At 37.0% G+C, this 27,187-nt stretch overlaps 1 non-coding gene and 1 pseudogene across 2 annotated transcripts; both read left to right on the plus strand.

Moving 5' to 3' along the window:
- Positions 1-269: 269 nt before the first annotated feature.
- LOC147382419 (protein CYTOSOLIC ABA RECEPTOR KINASE 7-like) lies at positions 270-27,187 on the plus strand (annotated as a pseudogene). Its single transcript, XR_015173398.1, has 8 exons — positions 270-403; positions 592-721; positions 3,105-3,358; positions 3,542-3,668; positions 3,752-3,972; positions 22,742-22,874; positions 26,667-26,753; positions 26,823-27,187. The product of XR_015173398.1 is annotated as a protein CYTOSOLIC ABA RECEPTOR KINASE 7-like (transcript).
- On the plus strand, positions 4,091-4,191 carry LOC147382420 (small nucleolar RNA Z43). The gene has a single exon (XR_015174120.1). It is a non-coding gene; the product is annotated as a small nucleolar RNA Z43 (small nucleolar RNA).

Here is a 27,187-nt window from a genome sequence, read left to right on the forward strand (position 1 = left end):
AATTAATTTCGATTGTTTTGTTCCACTATTTCTCAATCGAACGATCGATCTTCATTTTAGGGTTTATTGTCGTGTTTTCTGATCCTCTCGAACCTTTATATTTTTTTTTTGTTCAAAATTCTTTTTCGGATATGTTCTTTTTCTTGCTAATTAAGGATTTATATTTTTTTTTTGTTCAAAATTCTTTTTCGGATATGTTCTTTTCTTGCTAATTAAGGATTTATAAAGGGAACTTTCCGACATTCTCATCGCTTTTTTTTGTTGATCAAGGATTTTCTTTGTTCTATATAAATAATCAAATCGCTTAGAGATCGCTTGCAAGTAAATAAATTTCAATTTGGTTGATTTTTAATCTTTCCGTGTCTGAGAAATGGAGGATGACATCCAACGACATGGTTTATTGGTGAGATTTATATATGTGTTTTGGTCTTTCAAATGTTAGTGAAACGTTTCTCTTTTATGTTAATTGATTTTAATATTAATTAATTTGAGTATGTTTTGGTTTGTTAATATCTTTGTTGTTTATTGTTATTTCATTTAAAATGAAATATTGTAAGTTTTTGTGAGAGAATTTGTTTTGGTTTTAAACAGGAAACTGCACCTTCTGCTGGACCCATTGATATAAGGAAGAGAGATAGGATGCGTCGGTGGTTCTGTTGTAGTTGTCAAGTAGAAGAATCTTACCATCCAAATGAAGTTGAACCCCTGAACCATGCATATGGTGTGTTTTTATTGCCTTCGATTAACTTCCCTTATTATTTAAGATGTGTGTTAATTCTTTGGTGATTTACATATGAATTGGGGTGCCGTTAGCACAAGTTGGCGTGGCAATAAAATCTCTCTTATTTAAATCTCGTTTTTTACCTACTCAAATTCAGATATTGAGTTGGATGCCGAGGTTATGAAGGGTCTTTTTGCGTGCATAGAGAGATTGATTCTTACACAAAATGAGATTGATGCATCGGTGCCTATTTTTTTACTACTTCATTCTATGGTCATTGATATTTGTTTTGTTTGAATCCTTGGAGGTTTGGACATAGGGGGCTGATAGATAGGGACAATGCTAACAACTCATAGAATTTATTGAACAATATTATTTAATAATTTTCAATAATAGTTGAAGGCCAACTACTAGGAATAGATAATGTGTCAAAGTCATATAAACAATATAAATAGTGTGCAGGAAAATCATATAAAAATAATTGTTGAAAACAAAATATTATAATTAAGTTGAGAGATATATTTGAGAGTTTGGGTTTCGGTGTGTCCGACTTGCATGTCATAGTCGTTTTCGATTGGTTCTAGTCTTGTTATTCTTTGAATCAAGGAAACATGTTTTGCATTGAATGATTCATTGTTGAAGTGGCCTCATACATTAGAGAATTATTAAGCTTAAATCTTGGTTGGTTCCCCCCCCCTACTGAGTTATTGTTATGTAATTTAATATATATATATATATATATATATCTATATATATATATATATATATATATATATATATATATATATATATATATATTTTTTTTTTTTTTTTTTTTTATTTTTTTATTTTTATTTTTTTTATTTTTTTAATTTATTTTTTTTATTTTTTATTTTTCTTTTTATCAAATGTGATAAATTATTTAGTCTGGTCATGAATATGGGAGTGGCGAAGGTCTTGTAGCAGGTTTTAGGATATGTTTTGAATGTGAGGAAGTTTCAATTCTTGGTTTAAAATTTGGATCTTATGCTATGGTTGTAGTAGAAAGGTCCAAAAGCATATTAGATTCCTAAAGTTGTCAGCTTCTTTATTTTATTGTTTTAATTCGTATTTTTTTCCAAGAGGAATTTCCAATGAATGAAAGAGGCATCACAACAATGAAGGAACTGATGTTGTGGATTAGCAAACCTTAGATCAGTTTGATACCTGCTAGAAATATTAGTGTGACTTTAAAGAAAGCAATATGTATAATTTATGGGTGAAGGCCATTGAAGGGAAAAAATGGCCTTTAGTACTTAGGTTTTGTGATGTGAAAGAAGTTCCAATAATGATACATTTGGTAATTTTTTTTTATGTTGCATGTTATTCTTGTTAATGGTTTGCAGTCTTGTAAAAAATGCACCATGTGGCAGATTATTTTGGACCCATTCACAATTGTTTGGTCCACTTTTTAGTGGACATACATACCAAAAAGCAACTTGATTGGCAATTGCTAGCCATTGGATTTGAGCATGACAAGAAAAGCTCAAGCCTGGCTATTCAAAACTTATGAGGAAAAATTGTCAAATCCAATGGCTGGCAATCATCAATCAAGGTGATTTTTGGTATTTAGGTTCATCAATGCGTGAGGCAAACATCCATAACTTTTTGGGTCTGCAATAGTGTTCCCCACCTTGTGCATCTTAAGCAATCCATAATTCCAATGCAAGTGTGATCTTTTTTTATTTGGTGCATTGCAGTTGATTAGTAGGATTTAGAGGATTAAGGGAGTTACCAAGATTTTTTTTTTGTGTGCTTTTCAAGCGTTTTAGTAGGTTTTATTATTCTACAACATCTGGTTTTGCTCAGGGTATTGGTGAAGATTTGTTACTCAATTAAAGTTAGAGAAAATCAGAAGAACTTAAACATTCAAGTGTATGGCTATTTAACTTCCCTTAAATAAGTGAAATTCATTTTTATCAAGCACTTTTTGTAAAAATTGAAATGTTCTATTTAATTTGTACAAAGTCATTACTACCCCATTCTTTCCATTAATGGTGATCTTTGTTACGTGGGTTTGTTGAGGCCTCAATTTAGTTGTGTGTCCTTATGTGTGGACACAAATTCAAGCGCAAACTTAATTTCAACTTGGAAAAGATGAAAGAAAGATAAGGATCATTGTTTAAAGTTTTGTACTGTTTTGGAATGTTTCATCTGTGGCATTCCGGCTTCAGCTGAGATGACCGAAACATTGACCCTGAAACATTCAATGTTTTGTGAATGTCTCGGATGGTGATGATCTTAAAAAAAGTTGAGTGGTTCCTTATGTAATATCAGATATTTCTTGGATGGAGTTTAGATGATCATATTTTATGTTTGTATTCTTTTTATACTTTTCATAACTTACCTATTTGGTACATTTCAGGGAACCAAAAAGGCTCAAAGCAGTCTCCTCAAGCCAATAATGAAGTGCAAAAGGAACCACCACCTATTGAAGTTCCTGCATTGGTTTTGGATGAACTAAAAGAAAAGACTGAAAATTTTGGCTCAAAGTCTTTGATTGGTGAAGGGTCTTATGGAAGAGTATATTATGCATCCCTAAACAACGGAAAAGCTGTGGCTATAAAAAAGCTTGATGTTTCGTCTGAACCAGAGTCCAATTTTGAGTTCTTGACCCAGGTATGTCTGAAAATTTCACAAGTAATTACTCTACTATCTAATTAATTGTCTTCAAGCATGTATAATAAGGTTAAAAAAAGATGATTTGCTTCGTTGTTATTTGTTTACTTCTTCAGTTTTCTCCTGTCATATTACTTAATAAAAAAAGTCATATTACTTAATAATTTTTTTTTCTCCTGTCAGGTTTCCATGGTGTCAAGAGTGAAGCATGAAAATTTTGTTGAGTTGCTTGGTTACTGCGTGGAAGGCAATCTTCGTTTCTTAGCATATGAGTTTGCAACCATGGGTTCTCTACATGATATCTTGCATGGTATGTCATTTAGAAGGCCATTTTGAACCACTTTATTAGTATTTTTCTCTTTTTGGTATGCCAACTTGGTTTTGTAATTTTAGGTAGAAAAGGAGTCCAAGGAGCACAAACCATGGATGCTGTGCTGTTGGATGCAGCGTGTGAGAAGGTTCAATACACAGGGATATCAGATCAGCAATGTGCTCCTATTTGAAGATTTTAAAGCCAAAATTGCAGACTTTAACCTTTCAAATCAGGCTCCTGACATGGCTGCTCGTCTTCATTCTACTCGGGTTTTGGGGACCTTTGGTTATCATGCACCAGAGTAATCATTCTTAAACTCATATTTTGTTCATGGTTATGTTTATCCATAATTAGTTTAATAGGTTGATCTTTTACTTGGTTTTGTTGTGCAATTTTGTGCTTGCATGTTGTTACTTTTGGGACGATGACGATGGTATTTGGTGATAGGTCTCGCTTGTCGTAATTGGCAGAGTCTGCCTTGCTGACCACCCTGATATATCACCTTCCATATTCCGAGTCCCCCCTTGATGATTTACTTTCTGTTCGAACAAATGATTGTGCACGTTTGGATCTTGGATCTTATTTTAGTATAATACCATCTGTGAAAATTGGTTTGGGACTGCACAGTTCTTTCAATCTTTTCCATTCTCTTCTATAGATTGGTTTGGAAGTTTAGTCTTAGGGTTTGTGAAGGATTTCTAAGGAAATAGAGTTGCAAGAACTGTTCTCAGGCTAGGATTATGATGGAAAGGGGATTAAGGATAAAATGGATTAGGAAAGTTGCTGGATTTTCTTAGTGCAAACAGAGGATTGATGATATTTTTGTAACCCCAAGGGGTTGGCCTAGTGGCAAGCTGAGCTTTGATAAAAGCTCCCCAAGAAGGGTAGGTGATGCAGGACCATGAATGTTACCATAGGATGACGAATCCGAGATCAGACTTAATTAATATAAGCAATGTAAACGTAAATCATGAGCTTATACATTCATAGATATGCAAGAGAATCCAAGCGATAATAAAAAAACCATTCTAAGGTTTGTCACAATCCCATGGTAACAGTAATTCAAGTACTAATAATAGGTTACAATGGAAAACAAGTCTTCCTCTAGCATAGGGTTTCGGTTAGATACTCAAAATAGATTTTTAAGTTCAATCTTAATGCAGAAATAGTCAAATAAGTAGTGCTGATTTGTTGAGAAGCAAGTTAACAAGGTTTGGAGATTTTGTAGGCTAAAATAACAGAAGGTGATTAGGTTTTGGGTGGTTGCTAAGGTGCTGGATGACATATATGGCTTGAAAAAAAAAAGGTTTAAAGTGGCTTGGAACAATGTAGTTCGAGTAGGGAAGGGCTAGGTTAGGTTTTTATGGGTATTAGGGTTACGTTTCAATGGATGAAGGAATTTTGATGGGGTTTTGGGATGTAGAATGAATTGACTAGCGTTTAAGGATGATGTAAATGTTCAAAACAAGAAAAATTAAAAGAGAAAGTGGGAAAGAAGATGTTAAGAAAATAGTAAATACCTAACTCGATAGAGAAGAAGAATGCTATCTTAGAGTCACTCCAAAATAATTTCTCACCACACTCATTGTTGGGAATATCATTATTAGAGAAAATTATAACAATAAACATTTATTTATAATGTTCTTTAAACCCTAAATCTAATCTCAACTATTGGCCTAACATAATAAGATCCAATGGTTGTAAATAAAACTTAAAAAATTGAAGAAAAACAAAATAAAAAATACTATGTACGTCCCAATCCCGTAACTTTATTTTCATTGACTTTTCAGCCTATGAAAACTCATTAAAAAATCATTATAAAGTTACTAAATTGCCCCTAAACACCTATACTAACACCATAGGCTAATAGACCATGAAAATAATCCCAAATAGTCATTCTAAACGTTAAAATAAACTCCTAAGCATAAACTAAATAAAAACATGAAATATAATGACCCAATGAGAAGGGTCTATGAAATGGTGCTCGTCCATAAATTACACGTCCATACTCCGTCCATCCACAGCGACTCTGAATGTTTTTTCCTCTTTTGGAACACTTTGAAGGTTATGCTTGTGATGTCCTCATTAGTAGGTCAGGCGTTCGGAATCTCACGAAGCAATGAATTCCTTCGGGCCACACTCTAGGGTCCGTTTGACCCTCAAATCAACTAGTTGCACATAGGACTTCCGTGGGGGTGTGTTAGTGACCGTGGGATTAATCTTTACTAGAAAGGTGGGGATACCCACGATAAGCAAAAAAATAAAAAAATAAAAATGATATTTTTGTAATATAATCACCATCACCCACTATCACCATCACCACCACCATCATTAGCCTTATCCCAGCCATTTGGGTTATCAACATAATGTTTCTTCGTTGGACTTAGGTGTGTAGGTCTCTACCATGTTTGACCTTTAGGGAAGACCTCAAGTAGAATATGAAGGAATGGTCAAGGTGTGGGAACATGCTATTGCTTGAACAGTCTCGGCTCCCTTTTATCCAAAACTCTTCTACTCTAGTGTTGCCTAGCTTTAGTGGATCCTTTTGTAGAAAAAGGAGGGAGAAAGGGAAGGGATCCTTTGTAGGGTGATGCCGACTTGTGAATCTTGGTGGTCTATTTTCTCTTACTCAGGTTTACATCTGAAACAAAGGATGAGAACTGGGGTTTGGTTGGTTCTAGTTTGAGGGAAATGTTGTCCTATGTGTGAGCATTTTGGAATCTATGTTGAGAGTTATGTGTGAGCATTTTCTTGTGAACATATTCTCTACTGATGTTGCTTTGGGCCTCTTATGTACACTTCACGAGAATGATCTTCTAGGATTTTTTGAACACATGATTGAGAAAATGATTGTTTAGATATTATGGAATGTGAGTTCTTAGTCACATAGATGGGGAAACATAGTGGGTGAGGTGGATGGTACTCCCACGACCTAGTTATTAGTTGGTGTGAGTCCTAGTTAGTACTTTCCTAAAGGGAGAGCCATGAGACCATTTGGAGATGTCTAGGGTTTATGTGTAAGCAGGGAAGTTTTTTAGGTCATTCAAGTAGTTGTCTTTGTAGAGAGGGAGTATATCAAAAGGTATATCACACATTCAATTTGTTGATGATACTCTCCTCTTTGTAGGAGTTTTTGTAGATAAACTTAGGGGATGTTTGGCTCAGATTCTAGAGTCTGATTTTGGTTCATAATCAGATTCTAGAATCCGATGCATCGTTTGGTTCGGATTATCGACCTGATTTTTTCATAATCAAGAACCAAAATCATGGAGAATCAGAAATAGTTATCAGACAGTTTCTCCAAATTATCTCAGACTATCCACTGATGACGATCTTGATATACATCTTGCAATAATAATAATAATATAATTAATAACTGATAATAATAATATCAATAAAATTATAATTAATTATATAGTAGTAGTAATAATAACAAAAACAACAACAACAATAATAAGAATATATAATTATTTATAATTATAGTTAATAACAATAGCAACAAAAACAACAATAATAAAAGTACAAAATCCTCATAATTTTTTGGGTAAGCTTAACATGCTCATAACGTATAATTCACTTGAAAACTAATAAAAAATGATTTAAATTTCCTGTTTTTCAAGTCTTTCCAAAAATCTTTGATTTGTTCTCTCAAAAATCCATTATCTTCAATGTCTGGGACACGTATTTTTACTCTCATTTTCAATCTCACGAAGTTTAGTTGGATAATTTTTTTCCACAAGATCAGTTTTCAGAAACAGTGTTAGCCAAACAAGAATTTGGATTATGGAAATCAGTTTCTATAATCTGATTTTGACAATCCATAATTAGAATTGATAATCAGGTTTTACAATTTGAGCGAAATGCGCCGTGTATTTTGACAGGCTCATATGTTGTTTTGAGGTTTCTTTCGGTTTTGATCATTAATATGTAGGAAAAACAAGGTTATGGAGGTGGGATCTTTATAAATTTTAGGTTATTTTGCATATAGTTTGGGCTGTGACCTTCATTGTCTCCCCTTGATTTACCTTGGCCTTCCCACTGGGGTGAGCTATAGATTTAAGGCTCCTTGGGACCTCGTTATCAAGGGTTTTGATGGAAAGTTTGCTTCTTGAAAATTTAGGTACATGTCCCTTTTCTCTATTCTGAGTAATGTGGTGAAATGGTTGGTAATGGAGAAGAAATTTTTAGGGAATGTTGTTAATGATGAGTCTTTTGGTCAAGTGTAAGCCCATTTCCTTACCTAAGAAGATGGTTGAGAATCAAGGTTTCTAGGGGTATTTGCTTTTCTTTGGAGGAGTGGATCATGGGGTTTGGAGCATAACTCTCTAATATCTAGAGGAGGGTCAATACAATGAAAGGAACTTTTATTGGGAAAGTGGTGATCTCCTTTATCCTTATGGATGTAATGTTCAAAGAGGAAATGGGGGGTTGAATTTTGAGCACCTTGAAGGTATCTACTTCAAGGATATGTTTTTGGGAAGCTAGTGTTGCGAATCTCCTCTTAGAAATTGTTTCCTAATTCCTTCCCCCTCTTGCGGTTCCCCCTCCTCTCTTTTGGAGGCGCCATCGAAGGAGTTCTTGACAAGTGGGGGATAATTTCTTTTGGAATTTGGTCTTAGAAATAGCTCAAATGATTGATAGATGAACTTTGTTACTGGTCGTCTTCATTTGCATAGTACCCTCATATTTACTTTGAACAAAGGCAAGCGATTGTGGTTTAGAATGGTAACTGTATTTCTCATTGACATCTTTCTACTACTCTTCATTCATATCCTATTTCAGCTTTTCTTGCATCCTTCAAGACTTGGACTATAGCCATGCCTAACACACCCATAAAGTCAGTGAGTTTCCTTTGCTAGGCAATGTGATTGAATATAATTGATCTTACTCTGTTCTTACATTTTAACATTGGTTTTTTGGATATGGAAAAAGCTCATTATTAGGGTTTAGAGGTGTCTTTACTTGGAAGTGTGCTTGTGTCTTGATGTAGGGACAATGGTACAAGTAGGCGATACCACTCTTTATTTCTGAAATCTTGGACAAAGTTGTGGATATGAGACTCGTCTAATATGTTGATACCATATTTCAGTTTTTTAGCCTTTGTTTTTCCTTTTTAGTTTTCCCCCTTTCATAATTAGTATTTTAGCAAATAATTTCAACATTTTGGCAAAATGAATGAGAAGGTAAAAAGAATGAATATTCCGATGATGTTGCTGGTTGACCATAAGGTTTTTGAACTGAGAGAAAGATGGGCAAAGAATCAGAAGGTGGTAGAGTTAACTGAGAGAGGTAAGTTTTGTAACTTCACCGTGTCCTTGGGGAGGGAGCGGTTGGAGTGGTTTGTGAAGAGTTTGGAAGATGCTGGTGTTAAAAGGAAGGTTAGTCCTTGGAGTGCGAAATTCTCGCAAGACCTTGGTGCTGTTCTGCGACAGGAATTCAAAAGTTAACTTTTTGAAGTTGTAGGACTTATTTAATCAAAAGACAGACGGCATTGTTTATTCCAGAAGGAATTGGGGGTAAAGGGTGGAAGAATCTCTTATTGGAGATCAATTTACTGTTGGATGTAGTGAATATGGTGGGTGGGGAGTTGGAGAAGAGAGTTACGAGGTCCAAGTCTTTGGAGAAGATTGGGGGAGCGATGAAGTTTGTTGGAGGTGAAAACTCAAAACATAAGGTTAACAGGGTTTTCTCATCGCAACGGAAAACTAGAAGTCGACTCAAATCTTCCCGCGGGTCCAACAAGCAGAGTTGGTGTGAGTTTTGGAGATTTGAGGAGGGTGGTTGTTTGTGAAGCTAAAGATAAATCAATATCTTGGGATTATTTTCAAAGGACGATTGTGGAGCTGTTAAAGAATTCGAAGATTCCCAAAGTGCCTTTGCGCTTTTTTATTTATCCTTGGGGTGAGGATCACAGACTTCTGATAGCAAGTTCTAAAGAAGTGGCATATTTTTTATGTAGAAGGAAGAAAGCTCATGTGAAACATTGTTTAATCACTTTCCCATCTTGGTTTGCCAAAATTGATAGACTTGAGTCTTCTTGGAAGACATAAGGCTCGTGGTTTAATGCGGTGGGCCTTCCTTTCCATATGTGGAGTGAGTGTTGGAAGTGGATCCCGTTTTTTTGAATTAAAAAAATCTGTTGTATGATAGGGCGAAGGCGAGCTTTTCAAGATGGCGTATTTCTGGGGGTTTGAGGGTTTTTTGTGATTGGTTTAAGTATGATTTTGGGATCCTTTTGGAAAATGGAAGGTATTATTGTTTAGAAGAGAAAGAGAGATTTAGAGAAGTATTGAGAGAGACTCAATAGAAAAATCTATTTTATGAGCCTCCTCTTTTATATTTATATAAGGGAATTAGGGCTACACTAAATGGGACGTGTGGAACTGGAAAAGATCAGTTTGCCCTCACATGTCCTATACATACCAATAACACTCCCCCTCAAGTTGGAAAGTCCAACTTGGAACAAAAAAATAAAGGAAATAAACTAAAGAAAAGAAAATAAAAGAAACTAAAGAAAAAAATAACACCCCCTCAAGTTGGAGCATAAATATCAAGTAAATTTAGCTTGGAGCAAATAAGACTAAGACGACTACAGTTAAGTGCCTTAATGAACATATTTGCCAACTGATCTTCAGACTTCACGAATGGTGAACATATCTGCCGACATAAAATCTTGTCTATGATAAAGTAACAATCTGTCACTATGTGCTTTGTTCACTAGTGAAACACTGTATTGGAAACAATATGAATTGCAACATGATTATCATAATATAATCGCATAGGAATAGCTATCTTAACACCCAATTCTCTGAGAAAATTCTTAACCCATGTTAGTTCACATCTCAGAAGAGCCATTGCTCTATATTTTGCCTCTTTATTAAACCTTGTAACCACATTTTGCTTTTTTACTTCTCAAAGAAACCAAGTTTCCTCTTAAGAAAGTGCAATACCTAGATGTAGACCACCTATCAGATGGAGAACCTGCCCAGTCAACATCATAATACACCTCTAAGTCCAAATGATCTTTGGACTTATACCACAAACCATATCCTAGAGATCGTTTAAGAAATCGAAGGATTTGAACAGCCACATCTTGGCGTTTCTATAAACTGACTCACTACACTTATTGCAAAAGAAATATCTTGAAGAGTGATAGTCAACTAATTGAGTTTACCAACTAGTCTTTTGTATTTTCTTGGATCATCAAACAATTCTCCTCTGTCTACTATCAACTTTGAATTAGGGTCCATTGGGGTGTCCATAGGTTTACTTTCCAACATACCTGTCTCATCAAGCAAATAAAAAACATTGTTGAATAACTCTGTTTTATTAATTTTTTTTAGGTTTTTTGTCATTTTTAGCCTTTTCAACTTATTAGACTATGTAATCTCTTTAAAGCCTAATTAGGGTTGAGTAATTAATCACTTTTTGAATTCTCTCAATTCAATTTGGTATCAGAGCCTACATCCATCGCCCCCCTCCTTGCTACAAACCCCATCGTCCCCCTCTTCTCTTAAATCCACCTTCGACACCTCTCTTCTTACATTAAAACATCACCCTTATAGGGGTTTTTTGCTCCATACCCTAATCGCACCATGCGATAGTGTCGTTAGAACATCTTGAAGTCCTATGACAACAGTAGAGGTGTTGTTGTTTTCATTTATTTATGTTTTTGGTGGCTTTTAGGCCAAACGATGGCCTTTAGACCATCCATAGAGATCTACGGCAACAACTCCTTGGCTGTTTGCTAAAAACAATTGAGATAGGTGTTGTTTGGGGGTTTCAATCACAGTAGTGGTACTGTTTATCACAACAGTGGTGCTATTTGGGGGCTGCAATCATAGTAGGGTGCTATTTTGGGTCTGTGCTCACAATAGGGTGCTGTTTTGGGTCTGTGCTCACAGCAGTATTGCTGTTTGAAGATTGCAACAACAACAAGTTGTTGTTTGAAGCTTACGACAGCGACAAAACTATTCCTAGGTGCCCTACGATTGTGTTAATGACTTCTCTGGTCACCTACAACTGTGTTTGATCACCTTTTACGCCTCTTACGATGTGTATTACCACCTTTAGGGTGCTGCGATCAGTTTCTCTTTGTGAGTCGTCCCCTCTTCTTATTTGAACTCTTTTCAAACCAAAACACATCGACTCTTTGATGGCCTCAGAGACGTCTTCTTCCTCGATCACTGGTAATAGTGATGGATCGGGTAGTTTTCCCTCCCATTCGACCGACTTTCCAGGCATCCACATTACCACATTGAAATTGATGGTCCTAATTATCTTCTTTGGGCACGATCGGTTGAAATGTTTATTGGTGGAAAAGGGAAGGTTGGTTATCTCACAGGGACGGAAAAACAACCTGTACCGACTGACACTACTTACCCTCAATGGTTTGCTAATGACTCTATGGTCCGTTTTTGGCTGGTTACATCATGCAACCACACATTGTGGATGGTTTTATGTTCTCCAAGACTGCAAAACAGATATGGGATTCCGCAAAGAGTATTTACTCGCAACGTCAAAACAATGGCCGGATCTTTAACTTGAGTGTTAGATTTCTTGCCTTTCGCAAAGTGACTCTTCAATTACCACCTATATATCACAGTTACGTGCTAGATGGGAAGAGTTGACCTTTTATTCCACGTCCTATGTTTGAAATGACTTTCTTGATGAGGCATTATATGTGTCGATTCTGGATAAGAATTGAGTTTTTCAGTTTCTAACTGGTCTCTAGGATGAGTTTAAGTATGTGAGAGTTCATTTATTGGGTATAGATCATTTTCCGTCCATACACGTCAGTTATATAAGTGTGATCATTGTGGAAAGTTAAGTCACGTGAAGGCTCGTTGCTATGCGCATCATGGTCGTCTTAATCAACAACTTCAATTGTCTCAATGATCTTTCGCTTATGTAGTCTCTCAGTCCACTACTGATCCGATACTCCCTTCAGCTAATACCTCCTCGGATTCGGTATCTATGTCCCAGGTTGAGCTTGACAAGTTTAGGAAATTCTTCAATCAGATGGAGACTTCATCTCAGTCAGTCTTTACTTTCGCTTACTCAGGTACCTTTGCATCTGCATACAATGTTTCCACCACTTCCTCATCATGGATCATTTGATTCTGGTGTCTCAGTTAACATGACCGGTACGTCCTCCCTATTCAAAACCTATAGTGTTTGTTCTGGTTATCGCAAGGTTCGTCTTGCTAATGGTTCTGTCTTCTATAACTGGTCAAGGTCATTTTTCTGTTACACCTTCTTTATCCTTAACTAATACACTGCATGTTCCTCAACTTACTACTAATCTTATCTCTGTTAGTAGTTACCAAGCATTTGAATTGCAGTGTAACTTTTTATTCCCCTCATTGTGTTTTTTAGGATCTGGGGTTGAAGAGGACAATTGACATTGAAGGTGAAGTGAATGACTTGTATCTCTTGGGTGCACCTGTTTTACCTAGCACTCATTCTGTTTCTCAGCTTAGTAGTTGTTGTCAGTCTAATAAGGCACTTGTAATCCGTTGGCACTTACGCTTATGCCATATTTCCTTTAGATATTTGAAATACATGTTCCCTACTTTATTTAATAATAACAATTTATTTGATTTTTCTTGTGAAACTTGTCAATTAGTTAAACATGTTCGTTCTCATTATCCTATTAGTATGAATACTACTACATCTACTCTGTTTGACCTAATTCACTCTAATGTGTGGGGTCCTTTCCCCGTCACATCCACTCTTGATTTTTGCTATTTTGTCATGTTTATTGGTGACTATAGTCGTACCACTTGGGTCTATCTTATGAAACACAGCAGTGAAGTATATGGGATATTCAAGGAATTTCTTGTTATGGTTCATACCCAGTTTGGTCGTATCGTCAAGACTTTCCGTTCTGATCATGATACAGAGTACACCTATAGTGAGGTATTGAAGATTTGTTTAGAATCTGGCATTGAGCATCAAATGTCCAATGTTAAGACTCCTCAGTAGAATGATCGATCAGAAAAGAAGATCCACTATATTTTGGAGTTAGCCCCTCTCTATTGGTATGAACGTGTCACAATCCTATTGGGCCGATGCAGTTCTTACTGTTGTTTACCTTATTAATCAGACCCTTTCCCGGGTTCTTTAGTTTGTCACTTTCTTCTCTCAGCTCTATCCAGATCATCCCTTGTTTCCACTTCCTCTGCATGTGTTTGGGTGTGTCGGTTTTGTTCAAATTCTTGTCCAAACTTGCTCTAAACTTAATTCTAAGGCCGTAAAATATATATTTTTAGATTATTCCTCTACCCATAAAAGATACCGCTGTTATCATCTTCCTTCTCGAAGGCGTTTCATTTCTCGGGATGTCTCTTTCTTTGAGCATACCTCATACTGCATTAGGTCAGTTGGCATTCAGTTTGAGTGGTTTCCTTTAGATTCCCCTGATAATGACCCCTCTCCTTTGTTATTTCCTTTTCCCATGCCTGTTTCTCCTTCTCCATCTCTTGTTAGTTCGTCACTTCCTCAATTGTAAGTTTATTCTCGGCAATCATGCAATACTACCATCACTTCTATGCCAGACCAGCTTGCTTTCTCGCCTCCAGCTTCGCTTCCTATTGTCCTTTGTGATGATTGTCCTATCGTCACTCGCAAGGGTAAGCTCATTTGTACTTAACCCGTTTTTAATTTTGTATCTGATTCCGCTTTCTCACCTTCCTATTAGAGTTTTCTTGCTTCTGTGTCTACTGTTTCTATTCCTAATACTGTTGCAGATGCTATTGCAAATCCTGAGAGGCGAGTAGCTATGATTGATGAATTGAATGCTCTTGAAAAAACTCAAACTTGGCAACTTGTTCCTCTTCCACTTGGAAGGAAGGCTATGGGATGTTGTTGGGTGTTCACCACTAAGCATAATCCTCATGGTTCTATTGCTCTGTATTAGGCTCGTTTGGTGGCCAAAGGATATGCTCAGACTTATGGGATTGATTAGCAAGAGACATTTGCTCCTGTTGGCAAGATGACCACCATTTGTGTTTTCTTTTATATTGCTGCTATACGAGGGTAGTCCCTCTTTCAGTTAGATGTTAAGAATGTATTTCTTAATGGTGATCTTCAGGAAGAAGTCTATATGGTCCAACCTTCTGGTTTTCTTGCATTTACTTCTTCTGAACATGTTTGTCGTCTTCGCTGTTTTCTTTATGGACTGAAGCAATCTCCTCGCACATGGTCCGAGCATTTTACTAAGGTAATGCATCAGTTTGGTTTTCATCAGAGTTTTGCTGATCATACCCTTTTCCTATGTCATTCCCAAGGCAAAATTATCACTCTGATTGTTTATGTGGATGATAGTGTCCTTACTGGAGATGATTGTGACGACATTACCGAGGTAAAATCTTATTTAGGATGCCAATTTGAGATTAAGGATCTTGGGCATCTTCGTTATTTTTTGGGCATTGAGGTTGCGCGGTCCCATTCTGGTATATTTTTTTCTCAGCGTAAATATGTCCTTGATTTATTTAATGAATCCGGTCAGTTTGGTTCTCGTTCCGCTGATACTCATATTGAGCAGAATCACAGGTTGACTGATTCTATGGGGGAGTGTTTGCCGGATATTAGCCAGTGTCATTGTCTTGTGGGAAAATTGATCTACTTGTGTATGTTTCATCCCGACATTGCCTATGCTGTTAGTGTTGTAAGTAAGTTCGTGCACTCTCTTCACACATCTCATCTTACTGCTGTCTATTGTATTCTTAGATTTATTAAGAGATATCCCGGTCGAGGTATTTTGTTCAATAATCATTGTCATCTTCGCATTGAGGCATGGACAGATGCAGATTATGCTGGTTCAGTGACTGATAGACGGTTCACTTCTGGGTACTGTACTAAAGTTGGTGGCAGTTTGGTAACTTGGCGCAGTAAGAAGTAGGATGTTTCTCGGTCCAGTGCTGAGTCAGATTACAAAGCTATGACACTTGGGGTGTGTGAGTTGTTGTGGCTCAAGACCTTACTAGCTGATTTGTGTCTTTCTATGATAGTTCCCTTTTCATAATATTGTAATAATAAATCAGCTATTAACATAACAACAAATCAGGTTCAACATGATAGAACAAAGTATATCGAAGTTGATCGACATTTTATTAGAGAGAATGTTGTTTCTAGACAGATTTGTACTCTTTTTGTTCCTACATCTTAGTAACTTGCCGATATTCTTACTAAAGGTGTTAGCCAAATCGCCTTTGAAGGTGTCTTGTCCAAGTTGGGCGTTGCCGATATTCACGCACCAACTTGAGAGGGAGTGTTGAATAACTCTATTTTATTAGTGTTTTTAGGTCTTTTGTCCCTTTTAGTCTTTTTCACATATTAGACTATGTAGTCCCTTTAAAGCCTAATTAGGACTGAGTAATTAATCACTTTTTGAGTTCTCTCAATTCAATGTACATACTTTATTTGAACCAGATTAATACTTTTCTTGGATCTCGCTACTTTTATCCCTAAGAAATAACAGAACTTGCCAAGATCTTTTGTCTGAAACTGTGTCTGAAGGAAGGCTTTCAGCTCCTCTATTCCATTAGTGTCATCACCTGTGATGACTATTTCATCAACGTAAACTACCAGAATGATAGGCCCTGAAGAATTGAAGTGAACAAACACAAAATGATCTGTCTGACACTGTTTCAACCCAAATTGAACTACTACCTCACTGAATCTCCCAAACCAAGCTCGTGGAGATTGTTTTAGGCCATAAATGACATTTTTCAACTTACACACCATGTCAGACTCCCCCTGAGTAACAAAATCAGGAGGTTGCTTCATGTACACATCTTCCTCCAAATCACCATTCAAAAATGCATTCTTTACATTCAGTTGACATAAGGGCCACTGAAAGTGGGCAGCAAGGGAGATGACAATTCGAACAAAAGTCATTTTTTCCATAAGAGAAAAAGTTTCTGAGTAGTCCACACCATAAGTCTGAGTATAGCCTTTGGCTACGAGTGGGCCTTCAACCAGACCCATCAGGCAAATACTTCACCACATACACCTAACGACAACCAACAGTGCACATACCGGCAGGTAAGGATACTAACTCCCAAGTACTATTGTGATGAAGAGCATCCATCTCAACCTCCATGGCCTGTTTCCAACCTGAATGAGACAAAACATCCTATACACCACTAGGAATAGACACAAAAGAAAGAGTAGAAACAAAACCACGATACGAAGCAGACATATGAGATAAAGAAACAAACTTAGAAATGGGATGCTTAGTACAATGACGAGTGCCTTTCCTTTGTGCAATAGGAAAATCAAAATCAGAAGTACTAGATACCTAATCTGCAGACTGTGAAGATGATGGTAAGGTGGCTGCATCTGGAGGATGATGGAGATCTGAAGTTGTCAGTTGCTTTCTGTGAACATAAGTGAGTGGAAATGGAACAGTGGGAGAGAAATCAATCATAGGAAGAGGAAGATCAAACAAAAAATCATATTGTATTGGATCTGTAAAATATGATACATAATAAAAAAACTGTAACATCTGCATTGACATAAACACGATAGGCTGAAGGATCATAGCAACGATAACCTTTCTGAGTACGAGAATAACCTAAAAATACACACTTCACCGAATGTGGATCAAACTTATCAAAACTAGGAGACGACTAATGAACAAGCAAAACACAACCAAAGGTCCGTGGAGGTAAAGAAAATAAAGGACTCGAAGGAAACAAAACAGAATGAGGAGACTGACCATCAAGAACAAACATAGGCATTCGATTAATCAAATAACGTGCTGTAAGAATCACATCCCCCCAATAAGGTTTGAGAACTTGCATCTGAAATATTAGAGAATGTGCAACTTTAAGAAGGTGCTGATTTTTATATTCAACAACACTATTTTATTGAGGGATGCGTGTACAAGAAGTTTGATGAATAATACCAAAGGATAAAAGATAGTCATTCAAGGGTCTAGAATCATATTCTTTAGCATTATCACTACGAAACAACTTGATTTGCACACCAAACTGAGTTTGAATTTCAGTATGAAACAATTTAACAATAGAAAATAACTCAGAACGATCTTTGATTAAATAAAGCCATATCATTATTGAAAAATCATCTACAAAAGTAATAAAATACCGAAACCCACAACAGGAAACAATCCTATAAGGACCCCAAATATCAGAATGAATTAGATTAAACTGACTCGATACTCTAATAACAGACCTAGATGGATAAGAAACACGATGATGTTTAGCTAACTGACATGTCTCACAATCTAAAACAGAAATATGACTCAAAGTGGGAACCATCTTTTTTAAAGAGCGGAGTGAAGGATGACCAAGTCGACAATTCCATTGTTGCGGAGTGATTGTGGCATGGAGAGCAGGTGAACCTCCACCACCATACAAGTTGTGGGTACTGGCTCAAGTTGGTTGGTGGTTAACGCGGCTAGAATTGGAGTTTCAGTAGGCTTGATGATTGGGGAGGATGGGCAGGAAGGGGTGGCTCTCCGTAGTGCTTATTTTTCTCTATAACAAAAAGTGGACGAAAAATTCGTTGTGGAGGAGGAGAGTTTGGATGACGATGAAGAATTTTTGGATCTGGAATTAGACGACAAAGTTGGGATGGGGGGTATATCTAGTTTTTAGAGATTTTGGTAGGCGAGTAGAGCGAGGGGATTGTGAAGAAGAAGAATTCGATATTAAAAAAGGAACTTGTTGATTTGGAAAGGAATCTAGTTGAATTTCCAGTGAAAGCCTCTCCTGGAGGGAGATCAAGTTTTAAAAGAATAGTTGTAGATGACGACTAAAATATTTTCCTAGAATGTGAGAGGCTTAAACGATAATAAGAAACATATTGTGGTTAAATTGATGAGTAGAAGTGCTAAGCCACAAGTGGTGACCTTACATGAAACAAAATTGGAGGGGTTTAATGGGAAGTTGGTAGGAGAGTTGTGGGCTTCTAGGGATATCGGTTGGTGTTTTGCTCCAACAGTGGTTTAACAGAAGGGATTGTGGTTCTTTGGGACAAGAATTTTATCGAGGTGGAGGAATTTCTTGTAGGAGCTTTTTTTGCTATCGGTGTTGTGTAAACATGTGGGTGAAGTCTTTTGGTGAGTGTTTTCTGGTGTCTATGGTCCAAATCTTGATAGAGATCGCAATCAAATTTTTTTTTTTGATAGGTAAATGCAACTTATATTAAAATGTGGTCGAGGAGACCAACGAAAAGAGTACAAAAGGGAGAAAATGGACCAAGCCCAAACGGCTAGGACAATCTACATACCCAATCCCATCTCCCCATGAAGTCTTCAAAGAAGACTCCTTTAAACTCTGCAAAAAACCAAGAAAATAGAAAACCTTTAATAGATACAAAAATTTCCTTTAAGGATACTTCTAATTCCCGTCAAATACTCAACGATTTCTTTCTTTCCACACCCCCTAGCAAACTGCGAATGGGATAATGAGTAGGCTTATTGGGACCGGCCTTGGTGTATTGATGGTGATTTTAATGTTATTAGATTCTCCCATGAGAAGCTAGCGGGGCAAGAGTCTCGGCAAAGATGAGGAGATTCAGAAGGTTCGTGGAAGACATTGGGTTAGTAGATTTGCCCCTGTGTGGGTATCAATTTACTTGATCCAATAATCAGTTGAATTTGGTAATGGATAGATTAGACATATTCTTGGTTACTAGTGGTTGGAAGGAGAATTTCCCAAGCATGGTTCAAGAAGCTGTCCCCAATCTGGCTTCAGACCATTGTCCCATTTTTCTTCTTGCAGGAGAGTTTACTTTGAGACCGACCCCTTTTTGTTTTGAAAATATGTGGTTGTTATACACTTATGCTTTGGCTTTATAGAGTTGATTGGGGGTTGGTGGGCTGAGTTTCATTTTTAGGGAAGTCCGGAAGCGTGTTCCGTAAGAAGCCGAAAGTGATCAAGGAAAAGCTCAAGGAGTGGAATAAGCAAGAATTCAGAAGGGTGGAGTTGAAGAAAAAAAAGATTTTGGTGGAATTGGAAGAGTTGGATAGAAAGGAAGGAGGGATACTTTCTTCGAATGGGATTATGAGAAAAAACTTTTTAAAGGGGAGTTTTCAATCCTTAGTAGTGATGGAAGAGATTTGTTGGAAATAGAAATCGAGAATCAGATGGTTAAAGGAAGGAGACACCACTACAAAATTCTTTCATAGGACGGCAGTGCATCATCAACAAAATAATTTCATCTCTAGATTGAAAGTGAATGAAAAGTGGTTGAGTGGAGAGGATGAAATTAGAGATGGTGCGGCCAAGTTTTATGAGACTCTTTTACATGGAGGAGTTTGATGTGTGAGACCCAAGTTAGATGGTTTGCATTTTGATAGATTATCTTGTGAGCAGAGGCTATGGCTAGAAAGCCTGTTTAGTGAGGAGAAGGCCAGACTAACGATTGCTGGCTTATGCAAGGACAAAGTGCCGGGTCTAGATGGGTTTTCCTTGGCTTTCTTTCAGGTGTGTTGGGATGTTCTGAAAGAGGATTTGATGGCCGTATTGGTAGATTTTTATTATTTGGTTTTTTTGGATCATAATTCGAATAGGCTTTGATACGAAAAAAAGGAGTGTATGGTCGATAAACTTGGTTGAGGCCACTTACAAAATAATTTCCAAGCTTTTGGCTAACATGATGAAGGTTGTTCTTTGCAGTGTGATGGATTGGGCCTTGTCAAGGGGCGTTCTTCAAAGGGGGACAGATTTTAGATTCTGTTTTAGCTGCTAATGAATGCATTGATTCAAGGATCAAGTCGGCAAAACCGGGTGTGGTATGCAAGTTGGATTTGGAAAAAACGTATGACCATGTGAGTTGGAGTTGCCTAAGTTCCCTCTTGGGACGTATGGGTTTCAGGGAGAGGTGGATAAAGTGGGTGATGAAATGCATGTTCTCGTCTACATTCTCAGTGCTGATCAATGGTTCTCCGGCTAGGTACTTTAAGAGTTCCAGGGGATGGAGAGAGGGAGACCCTTTGTCGCCATCCCTTTTTCTAATCATTGAGGAGGTGCTAGGTAGGATCATCGGGAGAGCAATGGAAAATGGTAATCTTAGAGGTTTTGCAGTGCAAGAGGGTGGGCATGTGGTGTCGCATCTTCCATTCGTGGATGACATGCTTATCTTTCTTTATGCAGATCTGTCTCAGATCAGATATCTTGGGGGTGTCCTATGTTGTTTTGAGGCGGTTACTGGAATACCTGTCAATGTTCATACAAGTAAGGTGTATGCTGTGGGTCAAGTGCAGGAGGTGGGTGTGTTAGCCGCTAATCTGGGTTGCGGTATTGGTGTGTTTCGTTATTTGTATCTGGGTCTTCCTTTGGGAGCTCTTTATAATAGCAAATCTATGTGGGACCTGGTGATTGAGAGGGTGAAAAGAAGGTTGAGGACGTGTCATAATGTGTACCTCTCAAAAGGGGATAAGCTAACATTGATTAGGAGTTTGTTGTATAGTTTGCCAGGTTATTATCTTTCATTGTTCTCAGTTCCAAGGAGTGAGGAGATCCGGTTAGATAAGTGGTTTCGAAATTTTCTGTAGCATGATAAGGATGGGAAAATGAAGTTTCACTTGGTAAGTTGAGATCGGGTTTGTGTTGAAAGGAAGTGGGGTGGTCTTGGGTTTAGAAAAGTGGGCTTAATGAACTAGGTGGTGTTGGGAAAATGGATTTGGAGATTTGGGGAGGAAAGGGGGGTTTATGGCGCAAAGTGATTTTGGAAAATTTTGGGGAAGATGGGTTAGGTTGGGAAAGCAAGGAGCCTAAAAAGGCGTATGAGTGTGGGATGTGGAGGGGAATCATGAAGGTGCTTCCGCAATTCAAAAAGAGAGTTCGATTCAAGGTAGGGAGGGGTGACAGAGTTAGATTTTGGGAGGACGTGTGGTGCTGCGATTGAACGTTGAAAGATCAATTCCCCGGGTTGTATTCTATTTTGAGGACAAAATTATTCTATTTTGGAGTGTGGGGGTCAAAATGTGGGGGGTTGGGATCTTGGTTTTCGAAGGGCACTTAATGATTGGGAGATTCCAAAGGTGGCTACTCTTTTACATCAGGTATCAGGGACTTTGAATGGCCTAGGAAGGGTAGATGGAAGGATCTGAGTTGGGGGAAGGGAGGGGTTATTTACAGTTAGTAATCTCTATCATCAGTTGACCTTGTCTGGTCAGTCACATCCTTTTCCTTATGTTGCTATTGGGGTCCTTGAGTTCCTCTGAGAGTTTCTTTCTTTGTTTGGGCAGCTGCGTGGGGGAGAATTCTCACTGCTGATCAGCTTAGAAGGAGAGGGTTCTGTGGTCCAGCCATGTGTTTTTTATGCCTTAGAGACGGTGAATCAGTGGATCATTTATTGCTCCTTTGTTATTTAGCAAGAGAAGTTTGGTCTGACTTTCATAAGTTGTTTGGTGTGGAGGGGTGCATGTCTTCATCCGTCAAAGAGGTCTTTGAGAATTAGCCTCAGTTGGGTTTTCCTGTCCTAAATTGTAAGAGTGTTCTCTGGAGCTTGTTACTGTATGCGATTGTTATGGGAATTTGGAAAGAACGTAATGGGAGAATCTTTGAAGACAAAGAATGCTCCTTGGAGGTTATTATTAATTATATCTTGTATTTGTTGTTTTATTGGAACAAATCTTTCAAGGAACTTAGAGGGGTTTACTTTGAAGATTTTGTGTTTAGATTGGTCGTTGTTTGTAATTTGGCGTTGGTTTCTTAGGTGTTTTCCTTGGGTTATTTTCGGTGAGGTATGCCTCTTCTTTCATAGTACTTTTTTGTCAGTTATCTCAACAATCCGTTTTTTTTTTAATTTTTGTTTTGCCTAGCAAAAAATAGTTAGTATTTTAGCTTTTTATGGTACTATTTGTTACAATATTCTATTTAAACATTTTATTTGACAAACAAAACAGGAAATCACAAGAAAAAAAAAAAAACTATAAATACAATGGGAAATGAGAGACTAGTAATTTAGAAGCATCTATGCAATATCTGCTGGTACAATATCGATATCTTATTGTATCGATATGGTTATTTAGGTCATATTGAACTATCTGGGTATCATAATTAATGAGACTAACAATAAAAGTTAAACAGGTATGCAATGACTGGTCATTTGACGCAAAAGAGTGATGTATATAGCTTTGGTGTTGTTCTTCTAGAACTTCTCACTGGCAGGAAACCCGTTGATCATACTATGCCTCGTGGGCAGCAGAGTCTTGTCACTTGGGTGAGCTTTTCTACTGTGCCTGTATTGTTATTACCTGTCCATTGATTATCTTGATTTATAATGTATTCTATATTGTTGAGCTAGTCATTTTGATAACGGAGTTAGTCTAATGATTAGTCATCATTATTATCGAACTCATTATGAAAGATGCAAAAGAATGAAAAACAGACACACGCACGCACACATACATATTAGAAAAAAGAGTGACACAACAGAATGGAAAAACATGTTTAAGAACAAAGCACTAGTACTTACAGAAGAGAACATACTAGTCAAACAAAAAAAAAATTATAGGAGAACATAGACAATAAATAGAAGGATTCCATTGAATCTCCTTCACGTTGTTTGGAAACCAAGATTAGGGAAGCCTAAGCTTTTTTTAAAATCTGTTTTGGGGTTCAGCATTTCTTATTTATCCAACAAACAGGTTTTAAGGTCAAATTCAAAAGAAACCCTCATAAATAAAGGTAAGGAGACCATGATTTCTATTGAAGAAACTGGATTTAACAAACTGGGTTTACCCCCAAATCGAAAATCTGACAACCTTAAGACTATTTTGTCTAGGATCTTTAGCTGCAAATAAATATCATGAAACACTTGGCATTTTAGAGACGAGAATTTAAGAAACCCAATGGTTTTGTAGGGCATCCAAATATTTATCCTAATGTTTCATTCAGTTCATCTTAGGGCATCCTTTGGAAGCTAGTGGTTGCTGTGGAGTCTGATTACAATGGGAAGTAGGCAAGGTTTGCCGAGGTGTTCTATTGCAATAATTCCCTCTTGCAGTGAAAAAGGGGTGAGGGTTCCTTGAACCAGACTGGATGAGTTTGAGTGAAAAGTTAGTCAATGAATGTAGGATTCATCTCGTCTTGGAAGGTGGGGACTTCTACAAGTATAATTTAGAGTTAGTAAATAGAATGAAAAACAGAAATCAGATAGCTTGTTTGTAAGAGACATTGTAAAAGTTTTTGGGCTAAGGAAATTGATTGCTACAAATTCTGGCACGTGGGCAATGTTATAAACAAAAATGGTGCAGGTATGGTAGTAGGAGATAATTAACATAATTATTATGCACCTTAAGTTGGGTTATGAGGAAACTTAAGGAATACTTTTGGGAAGACATGGATGAGCTAATTGAATTCATTATGTAGAGTAGCTATTTATGGGAGACTTAAATGGTTATGTAGGAAAAAGAAGTAGACGATATAGTAGGGTGCACGGAGGTCTTGGAGTTGGAGAAAGAAATGAAATAGAAAATGGGACCAATAAGGATGAACATGTATTTAAAAAATAAGGATGTACATTTGGTTACCTTTAAGAGTTGAACCAATAATGGCTATGGATAGTGTAATGGAGGAACAAGATTCGTTTAGTCCAAATCTTTTGGGTAAGGCTTTGACAATGATGATGATGATTAATAGTGGACCGATAAAAGCTATATATGTTTTTTTTTTTGAGGAGAAATGAACGATATGTAAAGGTTGTTCTAGGAGAAAGTGTTGCCACATGACGTAGGCTTATTGGTTTTAGACATTCACATTAAGAAATGGAAGAGAGTGGATGAAAATAAAGTACATAAATGAATAAGGTAGTGAAAATCTAAAAGAAAAAAAAAAAATATTGTCTTTTGTAATCAATTGATAAAAAAAATAAATGTGGAACTTAGCGATAGATATGATAGTAATGTTGGATGAAGTAGCCACATGTATTATAAGAGTAGTAAAAGAAGTTCTTGTTGAATCTAAAGGAAAAAAGTTATACCACAGAAGGGAGCTTGGTGCTAGAATGATGAGTTTGAGATGGTAACTAGAGAAAAAAATGATCTATCACGAATCTTGGAAAGTTACTAAAATCTCAAAAAAGATAGAAGTATACAAAGATGCTGAAAAAGAGGCATATAAAATGGTAATTGAAGCTACAAAAGGGCATGGATGATTTATATAATGGGTTAGGGAGTGAGGAGGGTGAGAGCAATGTGAGAAGAACATACATGCTTAGACTGGGATGAGATACACAAGAGGCTAGAGGACTCATGTACTTTAGTAGAATTATGGTATCGATAGTGAAACAAAATTAGTAAGATGAAGTTAGCTAAGGACCAGATGTATTTTTGCAGAAGTACGAAAATTCATGAGAAGTACAGGATTGCCTTGGTTAATTGAGTTATTTAATAATATGTCGAATTCCAAGGAAATATTGGATGGAGAAAATGGTACAATAGTACTACGTGTTCGAAGGAGAAATAAAGCTGGACCAACAATCGGGGCATCAAACTTTTGAGTCATACAATGAAATTATGAGGAGTGATTAAATAAATATTAAGATAAGAAACAATGATATAAAAAAACTAAATTGGTTTTTTTGCATGGGGGGATGACCATTGATTTCTTCTTAGACAGATGATGGTGACATTTAAAGAAAAGAGGAAGGATCTCTACTTGGTTTTTGGACTTACAGAAATATGTAATGGAGTATCTAGAGAGTTAATTTGGTGGGTATTAGGAAAGAAAAGAGTTATATGACTATAACTAGTGTGAGAACAAATTGTGACGTGACAAATGAGTTTGTATTTGTTTGCTATAATTATTTTCACTCTAGAGTGGGCCCTTTGGTGTCTGTTATTTGCAGATGACACTGACAATGCTAGTTGATGAGAGACTCTAGGGAGTGAGTCAACTATGGTTTTCAATATTGGTTTCCCTTCTTGTCTTGTACAAGAATGTTACTTAGATAACTCATGGTATCTCGGAAAGGACAATCATTTTTTTTGTTGTTGCAAATCTTTGACTTGGTCAAGGCATACCTTCTTGTTCACGAATGATACCAAGATGACTCAGGTGAGTCACCTCGATATCGGATGATTTTCAAAACCATCGAGTCAACATGAAACTAAGTTTGGATAGCTGCTCTTGAGTCCAAGGCTTTAGAATAAGTAGGACAAACTGGCAAAGTATACGGAATGGAACTTATTAATGACACGCACAAAGAGGAAGGTTCAGTAAAAGATTGATGGCCAAGACACTCTTAGAAGTAACCATTTTTTTTAATCTTGGTTTTATGTACCATCTGTAAGGGTAGTGGGATATAGGAATCTACTTAGAGAATTAAGTTGGATGGTTAAAGTGGAGTGTACTTATGGAGTGCTATGTTACACATGCCAATCCAATTAAATGAAAATATTTATTTAACTCTAACAAGATTATCCACACTTTATGAAGCTGAATGTTGGACAATCATTGATTGAGCTTAGCCGATTATAAGTGGAAAGACTATGACAGGTAAAATTAGACCTGAACTTTGTGAAAATTTCGGAGTAGCTACAAATAAGTCATAAACTAAAGAAGATTTGGTGTGATGTGCAATGAAAAACTATGGCAGCCCCGCGTTGGTAGGAATGTATTTGGTTCTAAAATGTGAGGAAAATTGAAAAAACTGTGAGAGTGAAATAATGAGAGGAGATCTGGACTCTTGAATTAACGGAAAACATGACTAAATAGAACTTGAATTTAGGACTAGGTTTTGATGATGATTAAATTTTCATTTTGAGACCCACACTTAATTAGGGATAGGAAACTTTCTGAGCAGAGTACTATGGCCCATTAGTGTGGGGGTCCTTCGAAGATCGGAGTCAGGCGGTGGGAAGAATGGGGCTATTTTTCTTTATTTATTTTTATATATAATAAAATACCATTTCTCCTAAATTAAAGATAATAATGAAAGATTCGAAAAAAAAAAAAAAAAAGAAGATGAATTTAATAAAGGATCCAGCTAATGTTCTCTATTTTTTGATAGGCAACTCCAAGACTGAGTGAAGACAAGGTTAAGCAATGTGTAGATCCAAGGCTAAAAGGGGAGTACCCTCCAAAAGCTGTAGCTAAGGTCACTCTCACTCTCTCTCTCTCTCTCTCTCTTGTTAAATTGATATACTGATTGTGTCTATTGATACAGATGGCCGCTGTGGCAGCATTATGTGTGCAGTATGAATCTGATTTCCGGCCGAACATGAGCATCGTTGTGAAGGCCCTCCAACCACTTCTCAATCAGAGAACTTCAGCCCCAGCTCCCGCGGTTTAAGACAAGGTGTAACGCCCTCCCAAGGGTTGGATCTTCTGACCACTGCATCTTATTTATGGTTTACTTTTCTTTTCTGGCAGATTACACCAGCTCAATTTATTTATATTTTTCTTTGTCGGTCCCATTGTGATTGGATCGACCTATTGTAGGTCTCTGATACATGCTACCTGTTCTTTCTTGGCTTCGCACCGTGTCAAAGTCATGAACATAATTGATTGTGGTGAAGGCATTCATTTTGA

The sequence above is a fragment of the Akebia trifoliata genome, chromosome 16, assembly GCF_017979445.1.
Source record: "Akebia trifoliata isolate Shusen 1 chromosome 16, ASM1797944v1, whole genome shotgun sequence".
In the NCBI taxonomy this organism is placed as follows: Eukaryota; Viridiplantae; Streptophyta; class Magnoliopsida; order Ranunculales; family Lardizabalaceae; genus Akebia; species Akebia trifoliata.